We start from the raw sequence: 4844 nt of genomic DNA, 5'->3' as shown, positions 1-4844 counted from the left end.
TTCTGCCCTGACAAATAGCGTTACCGTTATTATGGCTAAAATGGATGGAATTTGTTATCAAATAAAAAGAAACAACAATATCGGTTTTGAAACATTTACTGCAATCAACACTAATGTCACTGACCAACTTTATCAAATATTGAAATGTCATAGAACAAACCAGATGACATCACTATTGTCACCTATCCCTGTCCTATGATGTCACCTAGCAACAGGCGTAATAATGACCCGTCGTCAAGCAATATGAGGGCATTATTAAGTTACAGTGGCCCGCTCATATTTGATAACATGTGGACGGTTTAATGATAATTCTATCCATTTTAGCTATAATACTGTTTTAAGACAAATAAAAATATTTTTGTATAAATTTAGCATTACAAATTATTATGCTTATAAACAAAGTTTGTTTAAACATGATACCACATTGCGATGTCGTGTTAAGACTATCCCCCCAATACCATACGATCAGAATACAATATGTATAGTGGTAGGGAAGAGAATATATGTATGTCAACTTCTTTATTATGAGGAACACAACGTATATGCTTACTCCTTCATCAGGTGAATGAATACCATGAGGCAGAGAACATATATATATGTACACGTAAGGACAACAAAATTAATAAGATTACAAAAGATGGAAAATAACAAAGAGTAGAAACTAACAAGGGAAGCCAACAGATGATTGGCGCTGATAGGTGATTAGCAATAAACAATGGAAGCCAACACTAAACAGTACTTAGCACTGATGGTATGAAAGCCAGTACTTAAGTTATCATAAGTAAGTAATAGGTGATGGACACTGCCAATTTTATACTGCTAGCCCACTGAGATGCCATGCTGCAGTTTGAGATACCAGTCAGAGTTTAACTTGAATCCCCAACTCAGACACATAGACACACAGACACTGAGGAGAACCATGCTCACTGCTCCCATATTTGAGCATAGAGTGACAATAATCGTACCAAGAAGAATGTGTGAATCGGTCTGGTTCTTCTTTTCACATGAGTACAAATCACCGTTGCCATTCTTGCAGGGGAGATACGGCAGAGTGGTACCTTAGACACTTACACAACTTCGAAATCATTGTCTTGTTTCATGTACAGCTTCTATTAAAATTCCAAATCAAGTTCTTCCTATTGCAAATATCCTACAGACATTATCCCTGAACTTTCTGCCAGGAAGACCGTCTTTCAGTCTCAGCAGGAACTCTCACTAAATTGTTCTGGGGGCATGGATGGCTCAGTCGTCTAAGGCGCCGCGATTCGTGTCCAGAGTTGCGTCCCTTGGGCACGCCAGAAACCTATGATTGTGGGTTCGAATCCCAGTTCAACCCGATTATGTTTCTAGGTGTGTCAGCACCATACCAATGGTTGTGGGTTTCACCAAAGTAAAAGTCTGAGACCTGCATCCACTTCAGCCTTTCCTCCCACATCAAGCTGACACACCGCGATATAACTGGAATACTGCTAAAAGCAGCGTTAAACCCAACTCACTCACTCACTCACTCACTCACTCAATTGTTCTCGAACAGATCTGCCTCAAAGTTCACAACCTTCTGTAGAATTGAAAAAAAACATATTCATATGTAGATAAACTTTAGTTTCAAACTCACTGAATCAATATATTGTGTCTGAGTGGGGTATTCATTGTTAAACTCAGTGTGCTAGCACTATAAATCATCATCAGTCCAGACTAGTACAAGCAGACACACACACACACACACACACACACACACACACACACACACACACACACACACACACACACACGAACACACACGAACACACACAAACACAAATATGCAGGTCGCTGCATATAATCTTTGACGTGACCTTAAACCCCATTTCACCTCACCTTTCCGTGAAACCTATTCTCCCACTGCTCCCCTTAATGGTATAAATGATTGTACTATTATTGTTGTGTTAAAAGCATCTTGTTATGTGCTTTCAGTAAAACCTTGTTCTTGTTCAGGAAAGATATTTAAGTGCCATACAGTCATAAACATAAATAATCATTTTGGTCATCACACTACTCAAAAGAAGTTAAGGACTACCCTGATTCTTTCATATTACTGTAGTTAATCTGTCATGGCATAGACCCGTGAACATTCCGGGGTAGAATAGATATTCAGCAACCCATGCTTGCCGTAAAAGGTGACTATGCTTGTTGTAAAAGGCGACTAATGGGATCGGGCGGTCAGCCTTGCTGACTTGGTTGATGCATGTCATCGTTACCAATTGTGTGGATCGATGCACATGATATTAATCACTGGATTGTCTGGTCCAGACTTGATTATTTACAGATCGTCATATAGCTGGAATATTGCTGAGTGCAGCGTTAAACAACCAGCCAACCGACTGTCATGGCATAACAGAATAATTGTAGCAATTTGAAAGAATCAGGTAGTCCTCAACTTCTTTTGAGTGGGTGTATATTGACATTCAAAGACCGGAAATGTTCATCATATTTTAGATGACAAGTTTTCATATACATGTTGAATACTTTTTATTTGTTGACAACCACATCCCACCACAGCTACATCAAAACATTTTATTTCTGTAAAAATCTGTAAACATCATTTAGAATGTATTTACCATATCAGAAGTATCACATATATATTTTTTATAGAATATAGGAATGGATCCTTACTACATAATTTACGGAAGTGGTCTTGTCAAAATTTCATCAAAGCTAAAAATAAAAATAATTCTGCTGTTATTTATTTATGTTGAAAACACATTGAAACCAATATACATGTTGAGTGACAGTTGAGGTGAAATTAACTGTTACTTTTCAATATGTTTTTAGATTTCACACATCAAGTAAACACAGTTGATGACCATGACAGTTACTGTCAGGACAAGGTCTTTTTCAGTATACTTACCCAAAAATATTGGAGATCATGAATAGTTTGGGGAATATTTTTATGAAATTGTGTGCTCAATCTTTGAAATACCAGCGATGGGGTAACCTAGTGGTTAAAGCCTTTGCTCCTCATGCCAAAGAACTGGTTTCAATTCCTCACATGGGTAAAATGTGTGTCCCCCGCCATGAAATTGCTGGAATATTGATAAAAAACGATGTAAAATCACACTCACTCACTACAAAAATACCCCCAAATATATTTATGATCCCTTACTCTTTACTTCAGTGTATATCTTATGAATTATATCAATGTTCATAAAGACGCTAAATAGATATTCAAACATACATTACTGTTGATCTCATGCAAACTTAATCTACAATTGTTAATTGAAATTTTGAAGTATTGTTTTATTAAATATATGATTATCACAAACTTCTTCTGTATTCATTTAACCTGAAATGTTTCGAAATGTTGTCAAGCAGTTAACTGATGGCGTCATCAACGCCGCCTCTGTGGATAGAGCGGCTGACCGACAGGGGCTTGTAATGCAAACAATGGCAGCTACAAGTGTCGGTATACTAAAGAAAAGGTGTGACCATTTATCTTGTAGCTGCCATTTTTTTGGCGTTACAAGCCCCTGTGGTCTGACCATATAGTGGGGGGCACGGGTGGCCCAGTTGTCTAAGGCGATGCGATTCGCTGTGCAGAGTTGCGTCACTTGTGCACGCCAGAAACCATGATTGTGGGTTTGAATCCCGGTTCCCCCCAATTATGTTTCTAGGTTTGTCAGCACCATACCCGTCTGGGTTTCACCGAAGGGGTAAACGTCTGAGACCTGCATCACTTCAGGCTTTCCTCCCACATTAAACTGACACGCCGTGATATAACTGGAATACTGTTAAAAGCTGAGTAAAACCAAACTCACTCACTCACACTGACCATATGGCTGTCGTTAAAGGGGCACTTATCTCTGACAGTTCTGGACGATTCATACCAAAAGACCTTGAATGACTACAAAGACTGGTCGAATCAGAGACTGTATACTGTGTCTGAGCGGAGTATTCATTTTAAACCGAGGCATTTTATATCGGTAGACTAAACACTAAAACCAGCATACGTCCGGACTAGTACAAGCGCACATACGCGAACGTACGCACTCACACATAAACATATATATCAGAGACCATAAAATAGAATAAAAAAATATATATATAGTCTCCGCATATTTATATTAAATAATCATGAATATATATATATGAACGTTAGACCCCATTTCACCTCACCTTATGCTGACCAACAGCAGAACTCGCCCTGAACCACAGGTTAGAATAGGTCCCCAGCAGACTCTATCTCATTCTTGAAATTGAGTGACTAAACTCTCGCTGGTTGGGGGTGGTCGGGTAGCCTAGTGGTTAAAGCGTTCGCTCGTCACGCCGAAGACCCGGGTTCGATTCCCGACATGGGTACAATGTGTAGCCCATTTCTAGTGTCCCCTGCCGTGATATTGCTTGAATATTGCTAAAAGCGGCGTAAAACCATACTCTTTCACTCACTCACTCTCGCTGGTTGAGTCGCATCATGCCATGGCTCAGATCGTTGTGGATGCGTTCAGACACTGGCTTGTCCAGATCAGCACGATGCTGGTATGTTGCTGACAGCGGCGTTAAAATAAACTCACTCACTCAAGGAGGACAACTGATGCCAGCAAGTTGAGAACTGTACTAAGATAAAGAAACACCAAATAACAACCCTTGCTACAACAAAACAACTCCATCTATATAATCTTATAAAGGAAAACAGTTCTTGTTAAGAATATGACTGTTTGTATTTCCTTTTGCGATAACTCGTGTATGCAATTTTTGACCCAGTTGTGGAGATCAACGATTTACTGAGATATATACACCTATCATTTCCGTTAACGTACACATGGAGTGAGTGAGTTAGTGAGTGAGTGAGTATGATTATACGCCGCTTT

The sequence above is a fragment of the Haliotis cracherodii genome, unplaced genomic scaffold, assembly GCF_022045235.1.
Source record: "Haliotis cracherodii isolate W230 unplaced genomic scaffold, xgHalCrac1.p SCAF_16, whole genome shotgun sequence".
Taxonomy (NCBI): Eukaryota; Metazoa; Mollusca; class Gastropoda; order Lepetellida; family Haliotidae; genus Haliotis; species Haliotis cracherodii.
The sequence above is the reverse complement of the archived record's forward strand: the minus strand, read 5'-3'. Positions refer to the sequence as shown.